The sequence below is a fragment of the Candoia aspera genome, chromosome 2, assembly GCF_035149785.1.
Source record: "Candoia aspera isolate rCanAsp1 chromosome 2, rCanAsp1.hap2, whole genome shotgun sequence".
In the NCBI taxonomy this organism is placed as follows: Eukaryota; Metazoa; Chordata; class Lepidosauria; order Squamata; family Boidae; genus Candoia; species Candoia aspera.
The window spans coordinates 242,076,097-242,101,275 of record NC_086154.1 but is presented as its reverse complement, the minus strand read 5'-3'; the positions used below and the strand labels follow the sequence as shown (position 1 = coordinate 242,101,275).

Sequence of the window (25,179 nt, the reverse complement as noted above, 5' to 3'; positions counted from 1 at the left end):
AGCACCAAGGACTCCACATTTCAACCCTGAGCTACAAATATTCGCTTCGATTGGTACCGGTCAATAGTTATGGAAGTGGTTATGGAAGACTGTTGGGTCCAAGCACAGCCTCTTGAAGGGGGGGTACAACACTGCCTCTTTCAAGGCTGGGGGCACCACCCCCTCTATTGAAGAGACCAACGCTATACCATGGACCCAATTGTGGGTCAACTCCCTGGCCGCTTTCACGAGGGACCAGAATCCAGTAAACAGGTGGCCAAGCTGACAGCACAGAAAGCCCTGTCTACTTCCTCAAGAGTCACCTGCTCAAACGCATCTTTTATAAGTAACTTATCGTAAGTTATGTATTATCATCTTACATTAATTAATGTAATAAAAGTTATATCATACATTTAAAGGTGCTTCATTAATTGCAGTTTTTATTCAGGTTCATGTCTATATCTAGATTTTATTTTTTTAAACTTACAAGAAAAAAGCCCAAAACATATATTTATAATTCTCTTAAAAATAATGATTTACTAAATATTTCAGCTTCCTAAAATTATCAGTATGGAGGAGTTTAAACTTCTGTTAAGTTCATTGGAAGTACAGCATATATGTGACACTGAAATTAAAAATAAGTATTTTTGTGTTAGCTAGATCGTATCAGTTATGGTTTGCATATTTATTCCAATGATAGTGGATTTTGGGGGGTGGGGGAGGAAGGCAGTATACAATATCAAGATCTCTATTTTCTTCCTCCTTCAATCACAAATTTTAAACAAATAATTTGGAAATTATCAGTTATGTGCAATTTTTAACAATAATTGAAATTTACAACCCAGAAACTATTAAAAAGTACAAGTCCTATTGTCAATTCAAGTGTAAAAATAGCCTTAAATTAGTAGTACTACCCACAATATGGCTTATGTTATATTACTTTTGTGTTTTAAGGCCCAATATATGTCATAATTTTTTAAAACATCAGAGTTAAGCAGCAGAACTAAATACATGAGGTCAATGACTGTGAATGAACTCTTCCACTGTTCTTAATTGAAGATTTAAGAAATGGAGCCAAGCCAAGTAATGGGGAAGTTGTATTTGTCTGACCTTGTGACAGATCTGTTAAAGCTATGAGCATCTTGACAGGTAACATCTGTGTTCACCTCACTCTGGGAACTTGGAAGATTGCCATGCCCTTAACTCTTCTACTATAAACCAACCTTCTAATAGAGCCCCTTTCAATCTGGTGCTTTCCGTATGTGCCGGGAGAGCCAATTCCATGCTGTTGGAATTCTGGAGATTACAATCCTCAAACATTTCGTGTTTGTTTGTGTGTTTATACAAAGGGTGCTCTAGTGGCTATAAAAATATATATTAAAAAGTTGAGATTCAGACCTACGTACCCTTATGAAAAAGCACACTTGCTTTTGATAAAATGGAATATTTTAATAGTTGTATGCAAAACGTTGACCTATTTGGCAATCTAAAGAATTAAAAAATACATTGTAGGCTCTGAATCATTTATTTACCAGAGTGCTCCTGACAGTGCTAAACTAGAAACAATGAGGAAGGTGTAATATCACACAAGGAAAACCAAAGCAGACTCTCTGAAAAATGAACTATTGATTCTCTTTGCAATATAAATAATCCTTTTACATCCGCAGCCTCTAATTTTTTTCTCAAAGGATACCTTGACACCTTTGAAATATGCACACAGGAATGCATTATTAGCCTGTAATACTATCTGGAATTAAATTGAGGTCTCAACATTTAAGACTTTTGTGTTCAGCATTACCTGTAGGAACTGATAAAATCTGATCAATTATTTGAGAAATGAACATGGTTTTTCTCTGAGGTAAAATTTGCATATAGGAGGCCTATGTGGGATATAGGATATAGAATAGTATGGATAGCATTGTATGTATTATACAGTTTTCTCCTCAAAATGAATCTGTTTGACCTGATAGTAAGAATAAAGGCGTACTTCACAAAGACCAAGACAAAGTATTTTTGGTTTGCATCCCTTATTAAATATTCCAAGGTGAATATTGCATTAATAGAACATAAAAATTTATATTAAAAAAATTGAGATTTGTTTCCTAACTCTCACAAGAAAGTAATCAAAATGGATTCCATAGAGCTTTTGGAAATCAGTTTCCTAAGTACAGTTTATGTCAGTGTAATTGTAAACCACAAAAGAAATCTCAATGTAGGAATCTACAGAATTTATTTTAGCATATATGTTCCAGCTTGTAAAGGATTTCCTAGGTATCTCTACTCCCTCCAATTTAATGTCTGGGGAAGCTGATATAATTTAACATACCTGATCACTGATGATGGGGACACCATATTGCATCATGTCTAAGAACAGTGAAGTAGCTTTTAACGCTGCTCATCGATTTTACACTACTCATTGTCCTAACAGCCAGGAACCACGCTGAGACAAGGAACAGGTCTCTAGTGTTTTATTGCTGCTACATAACAGGAAAATCCTAACAAACTGAAGAAGCATGGGAAAAACCCAGACATATCAACCCCAAAGGTTAAGGCGGGCCCGATCTGTGTCTCTTGGAATGGCTACCTAATTCCTCAGTGCTACGCATGCGCTTTACAGCCTGGATGGGAGCCCCCTGCTCGCCATCCTTACTCATGACACTCATATTTCTGTATTCCAACACTTTGACTGCACTCCCCATCTTCCAGCATTTGCAGCCTAAAGCAGCCACTGCAATTTATTTAATAGCCAGTCTTGAAAGAGCAATACCTATTAAGGATGAAGTATATTTTACTCTGCCAGGACTGGTTTCATATCCTGTCACACAGAATGGACAACTGTGACAACACAATCTCTAACCATACTAACATACAGACCACTAAATAACTTTTAAGCATACAAAGAATAGCATGCAACCGCCCTTAATACAACCTGATCGAAACAGAAAACTTTGGAATGAACCACATGACTGAAAACTTTGGAAAATGTAGTCCCCAAATATCTGGAGGATACTAGAATAAGGCGGCTGATTCCAATCCAAATTCATAGCAACAAAAATGTCAGAGGTAGTCTAAATGGATTTTGTGAAACATTTTCCTCATGAAGACTTCCACACAAAGACCCAGACCATGAAAGTTATCATCATCTCTTATATTTATAGCAGTAACAATAAAATATTGGCAATAGAATAATAAAGCATACAATGTAGCCTTCAGTGAGAGCCAGTTTGGTGTAGTGGTTAAGGCATCAGACTAGAAACCGGGAGACTGTGAGTTGTAGTCCTGCCTTAGGCACAAAGCCAGTTGGGTGACCTTGGACCAGTCACTCTCTCTCAGCCCTGGGAAGGAGGCAATGGCAAACCACTTCTAAAAAACTTTGCCAAGAAAACTGCAAGGACTTCTCCAGGCAGCCTCCAAGACTCCAACTCGATTGAACGGATTTTTAAAAAAAAGTCTTCTATAGCAGTCAGGCTCAAATGTATTGTACGAAACTAAAGTTTGGGTAAATAATTATACCTTAAGCAGGCTATGAAATTGGATGACACTTACTGACACATCTCTATTGTATTAACATACTACTTCACCTTCAGGTTGCTTAAGGTTCTTCTCCTCCTGCTTACATAAGCTTCATAGTGTGAGGGGAGGGGCAAGGTAAGGACAAAAAGACCCCTATATGTGCCTCAAACTCATGAAGAGGGGAAGTATGCCATCGGACCATGAAAAGGGGGAGGAAGGTGGGTGAAGGATCTGGGTGTTAAAATACAGTCATTAGGTTAAGAATGAATGGCTGATGGTGTTGAATAGCTGGCGCCAGCAAGGAGATGTTTGCATCGGATGAGACCCTGAAACAAGTAGGTGATAAGTATGATAAGTGCTGCAAGAACATCCTGCTGACATGTAGAATCCAGCAATCAAGGATACTTGTGAAGTAAGATTGTGAGCTGAGCCCTCAGAGAGGGGGAGGACAGATAGGGTATAAAAGTTTTGTGTTAACTTTGTTCAGGGTTCCTTCTTGCACGGAGGGACCCGCCTTTGCAAACACGTTACAAATAAACTCTTTTCTCTGTATCATCGAACCTTGTGAATTGGAATTCTTCTGGGAGGTTTTTCCCGCTGACAATAGCATCTCCATGTAGTAGATTAAGCTGAGAAGCAAGTGACTGGCCCAAAGTGTCCCATGAGTATCATGAATGAAAGGGAGGCTTGAACTCAAGTCTCCCCGCTCTTAGGTCAATACTCTAATATTACATTATATGTACTATCAAGGACATGGTTGGGGAGAAAGTCATTGAGTTCAACATCCCCACTGCTTACCTCTCAAGCTCATGTCCCTTTGAAAGAGCTATAACAGCTCCTGGAATTCATATAATTCATATCTCTTCCTTGGTTGGGCAGCTGATTGTAAATACCACTGCTTTTATTTTTTCTTCACTTCAAATGTTTTTTACAGAATTGCCAAACTGACTCACTTGGATTTCTGAGCAGAAGTAGACATTTTCAAAACAACGCAACCCTCTTCTCTTTCTATTGTTTCTCTTCCTTCTGACCAAATATCTCCATATTATCTGTTACATAATACTTCTTTTCTTATACTAAGAGCTCATCTTGTTTTTTTCCATACTTGAGGATTAGTGCATAGCCAATGAAGACTATGAGCCAACATGCTTTCTGATTTTCTACTGAAAGGTTTAATAGACCCTGTGGAGTCCTTGGTGCTCTCTAAGCCTTGCTGTTTTCTTGCAGACGTTTCATTGCCAGACTAGACAACATCTTGCCTGAGTGCCAGGCTTCCTGGAAGCAGCCATCAACAGACACATAGAGGTAAACAACATTTACATACCATTCAAAAGAGACAATAGAAAAGCCAAAAGACCAGTACATTCCCTGGCCAGCAATCAACACCCAGATATGCAAAAATCAACACTAGGATTAATACCAGATGAACCATCAAACAGCACAATACACCCTAATCAAGGAACTATTAACTCAGGCAATCAACCAAGCAGCAAACAACAGCCCAATCAAAGAACTCCCAAGGAGAGAACAACACCCCGACCAACACAAGCAGGGCAAGCTACAGTATATAAACTGAGAGCAAGGCCCACTCCCTCTTTGCACTGAAGATGTTGCCTAGTCTGGCAATGAAATGTCTGAAAGAAAACAGCAAGGCTCAGAGAGCACCAAGGACTCCACAGTTCAACCCTGAGCTACAAATATTTGCTTTAATAGACCCTATTGCATCAAGAACCTTACTTCCCTTTATACTATATAAGTCTTTAACTCCTGAATGAAAGTGGGATATAACTCATTTCTCCCCCCCCCCCTCTCTGGACCTTTACTTTTGGCCAAACACAGTTTACCAGACCTTGTGATATGCAACCCATCTCATTTCTGCAATCCATCACCCAGATAACTCAGACCATAGTTCCAGAAACCAGAATACTTGACCAAGCAAGCAATATCCCTCATAATAATAATAATAAAAAAACAGAAAATTGCAGTAAGATTCATTCAGAGCATTCACCATATGTTAATTGTTCCCTGGCATCATGAAGAACATGTATAAACTCAGAAGTTTAAATACAGCAGCAGGACAACTGAAGGCGAAAACCAGTATGATGTAGGATTGTTTGTGTCTTTCTTCCCCCACTTCAAAATCAAGAGCACCCTTATGTCAGAGCAGCAGTGGTACCAAGAAGGACTATATAGCTTTCTCTCCCTGCTCCTACCTCATGTCGGATTTGGATTGTGATGTAGGAAAGCATTATTCCCCAACTGCCCTGTTTCCAATAATAATAGTAATAAATCCCAATTCTGCAAAAAGTCCTTTGAAGTGAGTTTTACATACTAGTGTTACTTACTTCCATTCTGAGGTCCTCACCCAACTTTATTTCCCTACTGATCTCTGGTTGTTGATAATGCCCTAGGCTCAGTACTTCCTTTGAATTTTTAAAAATCCACCTTGAGTCAGTTTACCACAAAGCCAAAATTTCAATCTCTTCTTAATTAAGCAATTAAAATCCCATCAATCATAAGGAAGCCATTTCAAAACAGGCTTCAGAATGGATTTTACTTCTCCAAACATTTGGTTTAACAAGTGGACTCAGGAAGCTCACTCTAGGGCAGTGTTTCTCAACCATAGCACTTTAAGACATGTAGACCTCAACTTCCAGAATTCCTCAGCCAGCCATGGGGAATTCTGGGAGTTGAAGTCCACACATCTTAAAGTTGCTAAGGTTGAGAAACACTGCTCTAGAGCCCTAAGACTATTAGAGGGGGAAAAAAATCCTGCTCCTAACCACTGATTTTATCTCCTTCAACCAAGAGAAAAGTATACTTGCTTCTGTGTTGCTTTTACTAAAAAGTGTGTTAAAAACAGATACAAATAATACAAATATGATATCATTCCAACAATTACAATATTATAATAAAATCAAGATTAGACTGCTAGCATACATTGGGGTCAGCAGAGAAATGTACAGGAACGAGATAATGAACATAAACATGAACAAAGCAATTGGATTTGTTTTGGTTTACTGTGATCTACTTCCAATTTGACATTTACACCATAGTTAAAGTTTCCTTGCAAAGAAAACAAATCTTTATTTGGGTAGCTAGTCCAAAATTATTGAACCACAATATTCATTTTAAAAAAAGTCTCTTTTATTGATATGTCCTTAAAACTAAGCAGTTCTTCTGTTCCTTCCATGAGACAAAGAAAAAAAAAAATCTAGAGACATAGTAGTAAACTTAAAATCTCTTTTTAATTAACGAACTAGAATGAGTTACACCTGAAGATCTTCATAATAAAGAATTCTGACACACTACATAACACTGTACATTAAAGAATGTACGGCCACCAACAGTACTCCTGATGGGCCACCAACAGTACTCCTGATCAAGTAAAGCATTAAGCATAGTAAGCAAACTCCATTTCTTATATATGGCCTCTATTCAAAGTAATGCTTTTTTTTTTCCTGGCATATGTTAGAACCTTAAATCTTTTAGATTCATATATAATGAAAAAAGGAATTATTATCCATCTTCCCATTCCTGCCTGGAGCATTGTCTAGTTGTCACTTAGATACCTTCTCAAAAAGGTTATAAGTAGTAACAAGTTGATTTAAACCATTTATCACCAAGAGCAGAAGCAGAACATTTTATTCATCTGCCACCATAAACAAGGCTATGTCCTTAAGGTAGAATATGACCACACCCTCAGCGTTTTTCTTTTTTTGCTTTTTTAAAAGCAGTGCCTTCAAAAATTCACTTACATAATGAATGTTTAATTAAACTGTACAACCCCTTTCAGGCTGGGTATTTAAAGCATTTCGTGGAATGAGATTATGCTGTAACCCAACAAATATTTAATACAATGGGAGACTCAATGTAGGCAGGACTGTGAAACTGTTCCTTCTCCTGTTAAGGAAAGTAGAATATTCTTGTACAACTTTGTCTTGGTGACATACAGTACATGAAAAGGCATGTATAAATTTTAAAGTATGATAGTAAGCATTTCTGCTTTAGCCACAGGAAACTCCACAGTAATGCATTTTTAATTTATGTTTCTATAAAAATGATGAAAATATAGGGGGCTTTGCACTCACAAATACTATTGTACAAATTCCAAAGTTTGTATGAAATATGGCTGCATTATATCATCAAGAACATTACAATTGCCCACAAGCATCCAAAACTGCATCGCTAAAGCCCAGCAGCAAAATATTGAATTTGGTGCAATGTCCATTGCTTTTTATCAGATAATCAAAGGAAGTAGGTGTGGTACTCTTGATTTTGAAGGGGAGAAAGAAAGACACAAACAATCCTACATCAAATTGGTTTTTAGAATTTACTTGCGGGATGATTCAGATGCCATGTTGCTGGGTGTAGACACTCAGGTGCAATGGGATCTCAGTCATAGTAGCTCTTATTGAAGGTAATAATAAATGAGCCACCCAGAGTTGTGTTTTCAGATGGGCAGCCATACAAATCTTATAAACAAACACACAAATAAATATGGTTTATTATTAATGTTCATGAATCCTGAGTTTGGGTATTTCTCTTCGGCATCCTACATCTGCTAGTACCAAGTGTGGTTAGTTAACACATGCTAAATCCATAATGCAATGACCACAGTTAAACTAATAGCAACTCATATTGGTTCAGACAGAATATTTGAGTACAATTACTTTTTTAAAAAAATTGCCAGACAATCATTCATTAAAGTAAAAACACATTATACAAATGCTATCCATTTCACACCTCAATACAATTTCCTAGAAATGGCTCAGGAACAGTAAAGAACTGCAGCAAAAGTGAGCGAAGTAAACACTTCTTTATAGTTGTGATACTTCATTAAATGGAGCTCCAAATGGTGAAAGAAAATGGGAGTGCAAATAATAAAAAAATTCTCAATAGCCATGAACTAGAACAGAATCCAATTCTCAAAGTGAAAGCAACTCCTTGAATTCTTTACAATACGCCAAGAAAACAGACTCCTTTTCTTTCCTCCACAATCTCAATTACGAATATACCTTGCCACTTACACTCAGAAGTTCTTTAAGGATTTTTAAAATATGTTTTGCTGGAAGGCCTTTATCTGATAAGCTAGTATTAACTTCCTTTTCTTCTTATTTGCATCTTTTAAGATGTCCTTCCTCAAATGTTTGTAGCCTCTTTGCGTAGCATGTTTTCAACAGTTGTTGAGCATTTAAAAAGTGACCTACAGTATATTCAACCAGTTTATGTGGGAGCATGATTCTATTCTCAGAATATACTACCACCAATTACAAAAAGTTAGGAACAGTGACAAGACAGGGAAGATGACAATTTCAAGATCTAAGTTCTGTTCAAATAGCACTGATTTTGCAATCTGAAATAAGTATCATATTGTTACAGCAGTAACAGTCAAAGCTAAGTCAAATACTTAGCAATTTTTGAGGGCTTTTAAAATAACATTTTAAACTTCACATATAATATTCAGCAATCTTAACAGATAACTTGTAAAGTATGACAATACTAATATGACCTGCATACGATAGGAATGAGGTAGGAAAAAGAGGGCTGAGAGATACTGGTTTGGCTAAGGGCATTCATGCCAGAAATGTTATGTGAACAGGTAAATTCCTGATATTCAGATGATAATTTTAGTCCTATTATCTGTACAAAACCATACTCTAAATTGATGGATATTAATGTCATTTATACAGCAGATGAGGAGGTAAGCCCTAATTTATCTTTCGAAAAGCACAGCCCAACTTAATGGGCTACTGGAATTTGGGGTTCTGTTGAATTATGAGAAAAGAAATATTTAACAGGAAAAGCAAACTGCTGAAAGTATCCCAGATGCATAATCCAACTTGGATTGAGTGTAGAGTCCAACATGCAACAAGAGAGCTAAGTTCCACCAGAAGAAAGGGTGACCTTCCTTTATTCTGAAGGTCAGTAGCTGTTACAACAACCTAAGTGGGTGGTCATGAGATGATATGCAGTGATGTAAGAATGATGTAAGTTTAGTGAGATGTATTGTGATGGTTAAGATGTTGGAATGAGAGCGAGGAATCTCTATTGTAAAATCTCCAATTGACAATGAAGCTCATTTGGGACTCTGAAACCATCCCTATCTTTCACTGCCAAGCCACTGCCCTGCACGTTAGGATAATGAGAGGAGATCCCGGATATAATATCTTGAGCTCCTTAGCATAGGTAAGCGTTCTTTTTTTCTGCCAGGGACATCATTCCTGTAGAAATAATTCAGTGTGGGCTGTGTGGTAGCAGGGCTGAAGGAAGGAGGGACCCAAACCCAAAGGGGGTAGCAACATCTATTCTAAAAAGAAAGAGTTGGAGCCAACTCTGCATTAGCCCAAAGACTATGGGCTGCTAAGCCCTATCCTATATAAAAAATAGATATAGGAAGAGAGGCTAAAACAGTGCTTATAACTGATGCTGGTAAAGCTGTTAGATTTAGTATTTAATTCTTCCTTATGCACAATTTTTACTTGTAATACAATAGGTTTTTTGTCCCTAACACATGGGGACAAGAGCAGACAGAGGTTGAATGAGGTGCACGTTTGCTCAAAACATTTATAGAACTGCCATAGCCTCACTTCTGCACTAAGTTAGCAAGAGAAGAGTTAACACCTTGGCAATCTCTTCAAGTATTAACACCTTGGCAAGTCCTTCATAGAGGCAAAAGTGGAATAGTAATAATACATAATGTACTCAACAAAGAAGCCAGATCTTCAGGCAAAGATCTGAACACCTGTGAGAATGAGAAGGGAAAAAAAGAATCATTTCACCCCACATTAAAGAGGAAATTCCCTATGCAAAAGAGGCAAGACAGCTGCAAATTATTCCCATCCAAACCTTGAACTACACCATATTTTTATGCTCTTACTCCTGCAGAAGGCTCTGATGCCCTACTTTGACAAACCACAGTTATGTTATAATTTTGAAATGGCATTGGAGCTCCTGGTACTCCAAAACATCAAACTTCAGAATGAACACATTTGTTCTGAAGAACAGGATGGAAAAAAATGAAAGCCTTTTTCAATTAAGTTATAAAATAAAGAGCAAAATAAAAGATGGACCTCAGGGGGATAATAGAAGAATTAAGGTAACTCTGTTTGACTGAAGCTTATTATGTAGGACATACAGGCAACTATTCATCATTGGACAGAGCTTCCTGGATCAACTTCTAACTTTTACACTCTGTCACAAATAAAGAGGCCCACTGAAGTAAGTCAACCTGTTTTAGTTTCAGCTCTACAAATTATTCACCTGCCAGAAAATGAACTATCTCTCAAGCTGGTAACCTGAAGTTACCAACAACATTTCACTGGTTTATCTACAATAAATCAAGATTCATAGTTAGCACAGATGTAAAAACCTATGATTTCTTGAGTGTTTCCATGTTTCAAAATTTAACAACATTCTGTTAAAGTCAGGCTTATGTGGAGAGAAAATGAACATAAAATTTGCCACTGTTGCTTTATACATTAGTCTTCTTTTTTTATAGCAGGACAAGCTTCATTACAAGCAAGCTGATGTTGTCCCCCAGCACTGGCTGCAGGTAAAGCTGGAGGGCCAAATCCTTTATCACAGTGGCTGCTTGTATGGCAAGACCAAGTCCTTAATTATTTGATTTACATTAGTGCCAGTTCTATTACTGCTCATTTCTGTTTACATGGTAGTCCAAAAAATCTCTCACCATGTGAAGGGAAACCTGGGGAGCTTCTGGAAGGTCCTGCCCTCTCCAGAAAGAAAATGACATCCTTCTCTGGACCCTGAAAATAAGTTTTCTCCTACTGCTACCAAGTTTCTTGTTTGTAAGGGAGAAATATGTGTATCATCCACTTGTTATCTATGTCTTCCACAACAACTGTCAGTATATTACCCAACTGTATAAGCACAATCTGTTGTAAAAGAGGAATTTTCTTTCATGTAAAGAGAATACCTCCCATGTCTGACAGCTTTATAAATGCATTAGATTTTTTTCCCCCTCTGATGTACAAACTCAAAACAACAGTAGGTATTTTTCCAGGTACAACCGATGACTAGCTCTGAATGAATCTAATGTCTGAAGATTGTTTCCACAGAGTCAATTAAGATTTAATAAAAAGTGTATACAAATGTTTCTAGGGAGCTTTAGACTACATACTACACTGCTTGCCAAAGCTCAAAGCTGTTACAACTAGGTACACGGGCAAGTGCCAGAGAAAACAGAAGTATTAATTGGAATTATTGCAAACGCATTCTTTTCCATAAATTATAACCTCTTTCCTGGCCAAAACTGGATTCAAAATAGAAACTCAAGAGTTTTTAAAGAACCTTTTATGTTGTTTGGTACAACTAAAACTGATCAAAACAAGCTTAAATCTATTCACAATCATATTTCAAAGATGTTATTACATAAATAACATTAAAAATTGGCTTGGGAAGAGTTTAAAAGATGTTTGTTCTAAAAAGACTGTTTAAAATGAAAACATAGATAAAAGGTTTATCTGTTAATGGATACAAATAGTAAAATCTTTTTGCAGATAGATTTTATGTTCCACAAGAGCTAGGAACTGTAAGGAAAAATAAAGACATCAAGAAACACTGTGCAAATCAAACTATGAGCCCCAAAGAAAATTTAAAGATGAGATATCTGTTAAAGTTTTAGACACACCATCCAAACAGCTGGAAAAAATGTTGTTCTCTTAGGGAAATTTATAATACATTTGACTCATGTTTTTGTGTAATTATGGAAAGAGAGAAAGAGAAAGTGCCAAAAAATTAACAACTTATCTGGAAAGTGGAGTTATTTGAGTTTTTCCTAAATAAAATACAAAAGAAGTAAGATAATATTTTAAAAACAACAAGAGACAAATAAATTAATGATTTAATTTTTTAGGTTAAGAGCTCACTATATTACCATGCCCAAGATTTTACAGATTTAGGATAATTTTTTAAAATAAAATATCACATCTGTTTTTAAATAACACTAGCACATAACAAGCAGTAATGTAATGCATTAGATCTTTTAAGATATAGTATCTCTAGATTACAGCAATGTATTCTGTTTGGGATACTATTGCCCTTGCTCTGGAGTTGTTGAGGGGAATTCCTGGACAAACACACATTACACCTCAGTTGAAGTGAACAAAACTGGCTGAACCAGGTGCAATGTTTGTTTTGACATTTAAGGCTCCTACAACTCAGAACCAAGATCCCAGACAGACCGCCTTTGCATCAGAAGCAGAGGCACCTCCAAGGTCCCTTCCAACCCTATGATTCTATGATGATGACTGTTACAAGTCAGTCACTAGAAGACAGAACAGTAGTATGTCTATTGATTCAAGAAACCCCAAGTCATAATGCATAGGAATGCAATAAATAAATTAGAATCATTTTACTGTTTAGTCCCAAAGAAACAGAAAGTTTCTTGAGTAAAGGACCTCTGCTCATAAAAAGGTAAGAGAGAGTTCACTGACAGTACAAATTCTCTGCATAGAAACTCAGGACAATGCACTATTATGTCCATCTCAGGGCCCTGATGCTAGAGAGCCAGTGGTAGGTATAGTAGACCAGGGTTCCTCAACCTTGGCAACTCTAATCTGTGTGGACTTCAACTCCCAGAATTCCCCAGCCAGCTAGGAGTTGAAGTCTGCACAGCTTAGAGTTGCCAAGGTTGAAGAACCCTGCAGTAGACAATTCTGGCTAAATCAACTTCTTACCATGCCATGAAGCTTTACATAAACATTACAATAGCCTTAGAACTTTATAAAAGTTATGCTGAATCCTAATGGCTTACAAATCATAAATATTAATGAGCAATTTCAGCTATTAATTTAGTTTTGATAAGCCAATAAATAAAGTTATCATACTTTAGTAGATAACAGCTGACCAGATAACTCCCATACAGAGTCAAGAAATAAGACACAATCAAGAAATCTAAAGGGATGTCCTAATCAGTCCAAAGAATTTAAGCACTAAGCACTAAGTCCAGCATTTAATCATAAAACTTATAAACCAGAAAAACACAAACATATTTATTATAGTTACTAAGCCATAAATTGGAATCTATTTAGAAAAAGGTCAGATCATGTTGAAAGTTTGATAACGGATTTAAGAAAAGCAAGGAAGCATTGTATCATCAGTAAACATATTAAGTGCACAAGCTCTTCTCAAGTGTATGGCAACTTTATCTGGCAAGCAAGGAACTTAGTATTCCAATATTATCCCATCTATTGACATTTTAGCAGCCCTACCCCCCACCCCCCACAAAAAGAGGGGAGTAAGTAATGAATACAGGTAGTCCTCAACTTACAACCACAATTGGGACCAGATTTTGTCATAAGTGATTGCAGTTGTAAGTTGATTCACAACGTGACCAGACCTGATTTTACAACCATTTTTTACAATGGTCGTTAAGCAAAGCATGGGCCATTAAGCAAATCACTGCTGTAGTTAAGAAAATCCAGCTTCCCCAATTGATGTTTTTTGCTGGAAAGAAGGTCACAAATCACAATTATGTGACCGCATGACGCTGTAACCAGTAGTAAATGTGAGTCGGTTGCCAAGCACCCGAATTGCAATTACATGACCCCAGGGGTGGTGCAACAGTCATAAGCGCAAGTACAGCTTGTAAAGCACTTTGTCCAAGGCCATTGTAACTTCGAACTGTTGTTAACTGAACGTTCATAAATTGAGGACTACCTGTATAAAAATGAAGTAGAAGAGAAGTAATACTTCATCTATCCTTTTGAAATTCTACAGATTTTTATAGCCATAGCCAGAGTTATGCTATATATAATTTTTATAACAATTGCCTAGCAAACTGTAGGGAAAAAAATCAGGATAATATGCACATTCTTAGAATTATAAATGCATACAAACTCCTGACCTCTTAATCCTTCCAGAAGAAGCAATGTTATCTACAAATTTCATCCAATTCCATCATGGTAATTTCCATATTTTAAAACAATCAAAATTTAAAGCTGCCAAAAAGAAAGGAAGTACTGCATCTATTTATCTAACATTTAGAAGGTTTCAGCTGCTAGCTTGGGTCTGTTACTCCTGCAAATTTCATCCAATTATCTGAAGCAGAAAAAATACTGCTACAGCAAATTGTTTATTTCCAGGGACAACAATAGGAGAGTCAGATTTCCAGTCGGAGATTCAAATTTGGGTCCAGAGTTGAATCAGGAGATCTCTGAACCAATCCAATGTGAAGCAGGCTGTTTTCCAAACTGGGGTCAGTGCACACATCTATGAACTAATTTTACATAAATATGTGGAAAACAAAATGTTATTAATTCCTAAGTATGAGCACAATCACTTCTGTGAACAATCAGAACCCACAAGGCATCATATTATTAGTTCTGCTGCATCACCCATTTTCATCACAGACCTCTATAGTTTTTGCAAATATAGTACTTACTCTGAGGATATAGAAAAGATAAACATTTATACAATTCTACATATTCTAATTATATGTGAAAGTGTTTATTCTTCTACATTCGTGCCTGTAAAGATTTGGCACAAATATACAAGTAATACCAAAGTCCAGTTGGCTGAACTATCATAACTGAAGTAACAGGGAAGCTGATATCTTGGAACAAGAAATTCAACTAATGTGGATAATAAGCCCATAATAGTAGAGGAAGAACGCCTCTACCATTAAAAATAGATCTCTGCTAGGTATTATCCTGCATTTGTCAACAATCCAAGTTGCCATCAACTTCCACTGAATTGTTTGCAAGTTCCCATTCTCCCACTCCCTATTGACCTATCCACAATTACTATGAACTGTTGTACATATTAACCCTTGCCCAGGTAATACTGATAATCTGTTTCATATGCAGTTCAGGAGCCTTTTTGCCCCCGAATATTTCTATATATAAACAATGACAAAAAGATTGTTCTAAATCACAAAGATCACATTGACCATTACAGTAAGCTTTACATGACAGTGGGAAGCCTTGTGACATTAATAACAACTTTTGGGAAAAACTCCTTTTTCATCCAATGGACTGGATATGCTGTTCCCACCGTTGGAATCCTTTTACAGGTTGATGCTTGAAACAGTGTCAAGTATTACTGGGCAAGCTGCATGAAACTGTGGCCTTAAAAAGGAACTTAAAAGCAGCCGTTCCAGATACTATACAGCAAATGTTGAGCAGGATCACAAAGGTAACATAGATTAACAATACACAAATGATTTTATAATCTATTACTGATACATTTAGTTATTACTATGTGTCATGCTGTATGCCTAGCTAGATATCAAAAAATGGTGAAGACATCCCAGTTCACATCCACATCAAGAGTACATGTGCATGGGAAGTTGCACTCACACAAAATTACACTTTTGTTAGTCTATTGCCGGATTTCTCAACCAGGGTTCCATGGAACCCTAGGGTTCCGCTAGAGGTCCCTAGGGGCTCCCTGGGAGATCATGATTCATTTAAAAAATTATTTCAAATTCGAGCAACTTCACATTGAAGAGGTAAGTTTCATTCTTTATTTTTAGTTTAAGAACACTGTTTTATATAGGTCTACACATGAAACGAATATAATAATTTTGTAACTTCTGGCCTATATTTGAGCCTGATGTGTAGGGGCTCCCCGAGGCCTGAAAAATATTTCAAGGGTTCCTCCAGGGTCAAAAGGTTGAGAAAGGCTGGTCCATTGTATCCAAAACTCAGAAAGTTTTTTTTTAATAAAATCACTGAAAAGGTGCTTCCATATTCATTCCGACATTTTAACATTCTGCTTTTCGAGTTTCCAGGAAAAAGTTTGCAATCTTTAGAAACGTAATAAATATTTCAGAAAAAATGTCCCATCTTGTCTGCACACTGTTCTCTAAGGCTTCATAAAAAGAAGTATCAACATCTTCTATTTCAAGTTTAAAAATGTGGTTTCTTATAACAGTTTCATGGAACTTCATGCTTTCCAACGGGAAGAAGGGAGAATAGCTTGAAATACTAAACCACCTTGACAGAAATATAAAATTTTTCAAGTGGTAATAGCAGACAGTTACTTAATTCATATAGTTTGCTGTTGACTTTGGAAAGTGATAAGTATAATGCAAACAAAGTGTACATAATAACATTGGGCTGTCACGTAGGAATGTTGCTTTGTGGTGACCATGCTGATGTAATATCCTCAGATAAACTTTTCAAAAATATTTTTAAATATTTGTGGAAAACTGAATATTTCATAACAAGACAAACTTTTTCATGGGTGGGCCACCCAGCAAAGACTTGCACAACGGGCAAAGCAATAACAATGTTTTAAAATAATGTTTGCCCATGTACTAAAGTCTATTTTTTACTCCAGTTATATTGGAGGTGCAACATCATTGATCCACAAAAGCTATCAATATGTTAAAAGGTTGGACCTACTGTGTATCGCAAAAACAGGAAAAAATCAGGAAGGATTCCTGTATCTGGAAATGAAATGAGATACCAGGATGAATTATCTAATTATCACAATACATCATTCTTTCCAACACATCTTCCAGATGTTTTGGGACTGCAACTCCCCAAATTGCCATGCCAGCTGGAAAGTCTGAGAACCATTGTCCCAAAATATCTGGGGGACACTGTGCCCAACATACCGTGCAATTTAAAGCTCAGAATAAATTACCTGTTCAAACTCAATTTCTATCTTTAATTTCTTTTGAAACAAAAAGAAGATGGGTAATAACTGTTAGGTATCTGTTGGACAGTGGCCTTCCCATTTCTTTCACAAACCAACCGGGAGCATGATGTCTTTATTTACAAAACTTTGTCTCAAGGATTCAAGAGAATCAATGATATTGCCTGCTGCAGCTGTCATTAGACAGCTGCTTTATTTGTCACTATACTAGTTATTCGCTCCAGTCTGAAAGTACTGCTTTTTTTATAATGAATTCACACTACAGTGATCACTCTGGCCTAAAGACCAAACTAACAGTGCTGTAACACCAAGTGGTATATTTAATTGACAATGGCTCTCAGATAGAAGTCTTAAGCTCCAACTGGGATACAAACTGGCACCCACTGTGGCAATTCTTTTTGCAAGAGGAATGCATCATGTGCAAACACTTGCAAACATTTCAACTATGCTTAAAGTCACAAACTGGGTAGCACATCAGTAAGTGGTTCCTAGATGGAATTACTGCCTCTTCAGAATGTTTCCAAGTCTGAAGTTACTATTATCACGAAGGATAAAAGCTAATATGGCTACCATAAGTTTGTTAACTGTGCAGAGTAGGCCAATCTGAATACAGCAAATTAGTGGAAGTCATGAATTCACTTTAGAACATGTCTTCAATTCTTGTGGTTAATCATGAAGAGTATGAAATAATAGTATCTAAATCATGCAGGATTGATAAAGGCAGATAAATTGTGTCATGGTAAATGTGGTTTGAAGGAAAAATGGTAAGTGGAGAACTGACAAAAAATCTAGCCAATAGGAGAAGTCATATTTTCCTACCCACCGACCTTTTATGAAGATTTGAATCTTCTTCAATGTTCAAGCAGGATTTGTAGATGGAAAATCTGTTTAAACAGGAAGAAAGGCTAAAAGAGAGAGAGAAAGAGAGAGATGGACTATATAGAGTTAATTTTCTACTATACCTTTAATGACATTTTTTGGTAGGGTTTACTTTGGAAGCTATTTCTGATGGCATGAACATAAGAGGATTTTAAGTACAGTTCAAACTAACTAAAAAGGAATAATATACCAGTGTTGGTAGTATCAGAAACAGATGCTGGGGGAGTTCTTCCACATTTTTATCTAAGTAGGAGTGCCAGGCTGTCAATGCATTAGTAGCCACTGAGAACTCTTTTTGTATGATGCCCAAACTATGGAAAACTCTCCCAAGGAAAGCCAGACACTTTTTCAAGTTGTTTTTCACAATCTGTCATCTTTTAGCTGATTGAATGCTTTCAATGTTACATGTTTCAGTTCTTGAGATTGCATTATATTAATAAGGTCTAATTTTGTATTTGCACAATGCCATGGAACACACTTCTGATTATAGAGCATTTTTAAAGCAACTGAGCAAGACCTGGGAGAGTGACACAACTAAAGGAAGAATAATTTGAAAGTAAAAAGAGAGATAACGTATTATCGAAATTAAATATAACCAGGTGCTTCATGCAATAATTTCCACAAACAGAATTTTGATGTATTTTTTTATTAAGATATACTGGAACTCAAGCAGGAGCTAGATGTTTTCTGAAAAACCTGAGTGCCAAGTAATACAGCAGTCTTATGTAATATTCAAAGATATTACTTTATGTCATAATGAGATCAGCTTTTCTCCATTCTGTCAGTCATTAATGGAGAATGGTGGCCAAGGGGTAGGAGCTTTAGAAGGCAGAAAAGCATCATGATTAATTAACGTGTATTAAACATTTACAGAAACAAATGAAAGGATGAGACACATGACTGACATTTTCCTTATCAGTAGAGTATTTTCCTTATCTGTAGCATATTTCAAGTAATACGTATTGGTAGCCTCAGTAATATAGAAAGACAGCTAATTAAATGTTTCAAAACACATAAATGGCACTTTCTTCAAGGGAACAGAACTGGTAAAAAAAAGTAGCATTTAAGCAAATATCTAAAGAATTACAAAAATGTGCACATGCGCGCGCGCACACACACAAAGTTGAATTACGTTCATTTCATAGAATCCTCTGATTTATTTGTATCTTTGCAATCACCCACTATATCAGCTCTAAAAACTGTCTGTAGAGGTTGAATTTTATTATGGGATTTAGTAGGATTCGTAAACGGGTTTATAATAAATGTATTCAACTGCCTCCCCAAGTCCTACTGTGCTGCCTCATTGTGGCAGGGTGTGTGTATGGGTGTGTTCCTGGGAAGGATAGGTGAAGAACACCAGGAGTGTATGCCAAAAATATATATTCCCAGCAGGGTCACCCAAGGCATGAAGATCATCCCAACAGTTCAGCTAAAGTAAGCAGGAACCCATATTGGGCAGCAACAGCAATACAGGAAGATTCTGGACATGGATTATCACTTTAGTGACAATGGGAAAGGCATCACGTCATCCAATAGAAGACACTATACGTAGCTCAGGGTTGAAACGTGGAGTGCTTGGTGCTCTCTGAGCTTGGTTGTTTACTTACAGATGTTTCATTACCCAACTAGGTAACATCATCAGTGCAAGTGAGTGTGGGGTTTGCTCCCTGTTTATAAACAGTAGTTTGCCCTGCCAGTTTAACCCTGAGCTACATATATTCTCTTCTACTGGAACCACATATGGGTGTCAAACACTTCAGAAAACTCACAAATGGAAGAAACTTGCATGTCAGCAAACCTCCAAGGAACAGCTATTCTTTCTACACGAATGCCTACAACAGCATCCCCGACCACCAATGTCAGATACAAACCTCCAATAAACTGCCCAGCTGGATGGAAAATAGCTCAACAAAGCAGCCAAAAAATGATATGGCTAATGCTCATGGATTCTCCCCTCAGACTAAACAAATACCAGCATATCACAGATAACCTCAAGGAGCAACTGGAACAAACCATGACCCCAGCACACACAGAAATGCTGACAACCACCATCAAAACCACATCTGTAAGACAGGTTGGGAAAAGGAAAACAAAACTCCAAACCAAACTGCTCAAGCTAAACCCCAGGAGCAAAGAGGTACCTGAACCCAAATGGGTAGTCAAAATGTCCAGCCGCCCACTGTCCACTGCAGAACACAAGATCCTCCAGAAGGGCCTCAACTATAACACAGACAATGCTAATCAGAATTCTTTGCAGCCTTAGAAGCAGCATTTAAAACCACAGGACGTGCCACGGAGACCCAAGAGAATGTAAGGCAGGCCATCGTATCACAGACCAGAAGAACAGAGAAGTCAAACCAACTGAAAGCAGCGGACAGAGCAGCCCGCAAAAACCTAAAGAAGGACCAAACCATCACTATCTTCCCAGAAGACAATGGCTGAACCACAGTTATCATGGACAGAATACAATAAATACAGTACAAAAAGCCAAAGAATTACTGGAAGACAAAGAAACCTACATCCCAGTAAACACCAACCCAATACAGAAACTGGACAACCTGATTAAGAGAACCCTCAACAACCTAACCAAGAAAGGTCAAATCACAAAAGAAGAACAGTGGTGGATGAAAAGCAGTGGGTCCATCCTGCCACACTTCTATGGATGCCCAAAATTACACAAGCCCAACATACCTCTTCGTCTAATTGCATCGTTACCAGGGATCCGAACATACAACATAGCCAAAAAACTTACAAAAAAGCTTGGACATCTCACAGAGGGGAGCGAATATTCTATCAACTCCCCACTACAGTGCCTCCAGAAAATCAAAGACCTAAAAAATGAAGAAGATGAAATTATGGTTTCATTCGATGTCCATAGATCCAGAACTAGCAACAGAATCTGTGGCAGCAGTACTACACCACACACCTGATGTAGCCAAATACACTAAGATCGAAATACCAGGAATCATGGACCTCATCAGCCTCTGCCTCACTATCTACTTTCAGTTTGACGGACAAATATAGCAACCAATCAGAGGAGCATCCATGGATCACCACTCTCAGGACTCATAGCAGAGACTGTAATGCAGCATCTAGAAACTATAGCACCCCCACACATGCTGTACAATCAGAAGTATGGATCAAGCATGTAGATGACACCTTTGTCATAATAAAAAAGGAACAACTAGAGAAGACACATGAAACAATCAACAACATCTTCAAAGGAATAAAATTCACAAGGGAAGAAGAAAACAACGATACACTACCCTTCCTGGATATGCTCTTCAGCAGAGGAAATTATGGCAAATTAGAAACGCGAGTCTATCGAAAAACAACCCACACTAACCAAGTGTTCGATTACCAAAGTAACAACTGAACGACCCACAAAAGCTCTGTAAGAACATTATTCACACAAGTACAAACACACTGCAGCAACCCGGAACACCAGAAAAAGGAAACAGACCACCTATACAACATCTTCCAACAAAATGCATACCCACACAACTTTATCAAAAAGTGCCTGACCACTCAACCCACGACAGCACAACCAACACAAGCTATGAAAAGGGTAACACTACCATGCACCAAAAATATCTCAGAAATAACCAACAGACTATTACAACCACATGTGGTCACAGCAGCACACAAACCAACTGAAGTCCTCCAAAGCATCTTAAGTAAACCAAAAGTCTCAGTAACTCAAGAAGAAAAAACAGGAGTCATCTAGAACATACAGTGTAAGGACTGTAACAGCCACTATGCAGGATAGACAGGCAGAAGACTGGCAGAGCACATCCATGAACACCAACTAGCAGTCAGAAGGCATGATGAGAACTCCTTAATCTCACAACACATAGACAGACTCAACTATAGTTTCAACTGGGAAACTGTGAGCACCAAGCCAAATCCAAAAATGCCAGGGAATTCCTGGAAGCCTGGCACTCAGACAAAGCAGCCATCAATAGATACATAGAAATAAACCACATTTACACTCCATTTAGAAGAGACAATAAAAAAAGCTAAGAAGGAAACAAAAAGACCAGGACACATCCCCTCCAACAGCCAACACCCAGATAAGCAGGGATTAACACCAGGCAAACAATCAAGCAGGAAACTACACCCTAACCAAGGAACTACCAAGGAGAAAACCACACCCCCACCATCACTGGCAGGGCAAGCTACTGTATATAAACAGGGAACAAACCCCACACTCACTCGCACTAGTTGGCAACACTTGCAAGCAAACAACCAAGCTCAGACTGTGCAGGAGAAGGCAATGGTAAACTACGCCTGTATTCTTACCAAGAAAACCACATGGATAGAAAATATAAAATGATTGATAATATAGTGCTGGATGATAGGCTAGGCCTCTCATGTCAGATAGCACTCAACATGCTACTGAGGAAGAGCTGAGTACAAATGGTGTTTATGATGTGGCTAAATTAAAGCCTTCAGGATATCTAGTTGCTGAAGTTGCCACACATTAAAAGAAAATCTGAAGCTGCAAATACAGAATTACAATGGGAACATGGAACGTAAGAAGCATGAACACAGGAAAGCTCAACACAATGAATGATGAAACAACTACAAACTGATATCATAGGCATCAGCAAATTAAGATGGATTGGCATTGGACACTCCAAGAGTCACTGGGAGTTGGATGTCATATAAATTTAATAATAATAATATAAATAATAATAATAAAGATCACACCATCTGCTACTCAGGACATGAAAACAAAGAAGGAATGGTGTTGCTTTTATAGTTAGGAAGGGTATAACAAGAACAGTTACAATGCAATCTAGTGACTGAACAATATTAACTAGGCTTCATGGACAACTCTTTAATATGACAGTCTTCCAAGTTTATGCTCAAACTACTGATCCAGAGGAAGAGGAGGCTGATGATTTTTATGATCAAGTTCAACCTGAAATCGACAGATCATGCAACCAACATGTGGTGTTTGTGATTGGAGACTGGAATGCCCTCCTATATCAAGACAAAACCCCCTTAGACCAGCATTTTATTTCTCAAAGTGACCCACCAGCTGCAAAGATTCTTCCCCAAAACATAAACATAGGCTTGCTGATTCAAGTCTAATGCCTCTTGATATACTTCCATGAATGCATCCTATCCCCTTTGCAAGCTGTCTAAAACAATTGCCATCAGCATGTCTCAAGGTAATAAATTCCACAGGTTAATTATGCCCCTGGTGAAGAAGTGCCTTCTTTTGACTATTCTAAATCTTCTTCCAATCAGTTTCATATATCTTAATCATGTCCTCCTCACAATCACCTTTTTTCCAAGTAAATGAGTCCAGAACATTCAAGTAGGAAAGGTGTTCAAGCCACCTGATAATTTTAATTTTCTTTTTTTACAGTTATTCCAGCTGTACATTTGTATTCTTTTACAAATGCAGTAATCAGAACTATACTCGCTATTTCAGATCTGGATTTGCCATCAGATTTGCCACCCCCACCATAGTTGTGTAAGGTGCTCCAGGGATGTCAGGAATTTTGAGAATTTTATTTTCAGTTTCACAGTCATAAGAAAGAATTTATCATCAAAAGTGTTTTACAAGGTTAATTAAATTACAGATTACAGTTTAGGGATCCTGACAGAGGGTTATGCTTATTGTCCTGAAAGGAATTGTTCCAAAAGTATTTATAATTGTGGGGTGGAGAATCCAAAGAACAGTGGTGAGAAAAAAGCTAGAAAATCCCCTGAGTACCACAGGACAGAGGATTCTGCTATACATGCACCAAAGCTACAAATATATGCTCTAAACCAAACCAAATTATCAGATAAAAATCAAGACAAATTGTAAAACATTCTTCCCTCCAAAAAGCGTTGAAACGTTAAGGTGCCTGTCCTTTCTTAAAATCTTTCGTAAGATTTAGCAGACAAAAGCCTACTTTGATAGATGGATAAAGGTTAACTACAATGACTCTTTTTTCATTCTGGCAAACTGTGGCAATCCTGTTAAGAGTTCATATTTCCTTGAAGATTTGATGCCACAAAAAGTAAATATAATTGTTGGAAAGCACTCTACAGTTTCTTCACTGCCTCAGGATTCTTTATTGCATAGATAAAAATTGTGAAATACTCATCAAGCATCTTAGAATAAAATTGTATAATGCTCATTGACAGCAGCTGTAAATTTCATAATAGCACAGGCTATACAAATAGTTTGAATATGTCATGAACTGCCTGGAAAAATCCTCATCTATGTGAGAGAAACTGTGGGATGAGATTCTTGCTGAGTGAGATCCCATCACAGAACTCCTGGCAGAACCAGCTCCCACTCCTCCAACTCTTTGCTCTGGATTATCAGCCTGATAAAGTTACATGGCCCCAAGTTTATGACAACAGTGGCCGGCTGAAAGTTAAAGAGTGTTGAGGCAGAGGAAGCCTTCAAGAAATGGTACCATGGGAATACTGGTCTAATAAGGGGACAGGAGGTCCTCCAGAGTGGACCTGCATCCTGATTCTCATCTGGGTGTAGACCAGGAAGTTTTTTGAATGAATAGTTCTTACTGAAGTCATTCAAGTCCCGAACAATAACTTATCTTATATCCTCTGAGCTATGAATCTGAACTTGATAACTGGCTTTCTAGATAACTTTTGCTGTTGCATATACTATACCTTGCTGGTCAGCCTCTAAAACCTGACCTTTGTAATCAGCCTGTATATGCTGGAATACTGGACTGTTACTCAACCATGCATTTTCTTGTTGATTCTACTTCTAAAGCAGAAAGTTGGATAATTCAACCCTAAACTATTTGGGTTTTTTGCTTGATATTTATACCTTTTTTTAAAATCTGTTCAATCACATCTGATTCTTGGGGACGTGGAGAAGTCCCTGCAGTTTTCTTAGCAAAGTTTTTTTTTTCCAGAAGTGGTTTGCCATTGCCTCCTTCCTAGGGCTGAGAGAGAGCAACTGGCCCAAGGTCACACAGCTGGCTTTGTGACTAAGGTGGAACTAGAACTCACAGTCTCCTGGCTTCTAGCCTGATGCCTTAACCACTACACCAAACTGGCTCTCACTTATACTTATTGCTAATTAGGACTCTAGGAAGAACAGATTATCAGTGAAACTCCATTACTTGTTCTGTGTTCTTTATTTTATGAATTTGTTAAAATACTACCAAAACCAAACTCATTCCTGAGCTACTTCTA

The 25,179-nt window shown here is 37.5% G+C and overlaps 1 protein-coding gene across 2 annotated transcripts in view; it reads right to left on the bottom strand.

The window, feature by feature from the left end:
- The window catches only part of ARL15 (ADP ribosylation factor like GTPase 15), a 178,809-nt gene that overhangs the window by 13,700 nt on the left and 139,930 nt on the right, over positions 1–25,179 (bottom strand). Inside the window, exons 5-6 of one of the 2 annotated variants that reach the window (XR_010067354.1) lie at positions 17,949–18,026; positions 16,866–16,909 (exon numbers count right to left, since the gene is read on the bottom strand). The exons of the other annotated variant lie outside the window; for it this stretch is intronic. The gene's annotated coding sequence lies outside the window, so the exon portion shown is untranslated. The remainder of the gene's footprint in view (positions 1–16,865; positions 16,910–17,948; positions 18,027–25,179) is intronic. 2 annotated transcript variants of the gene reach the window in all.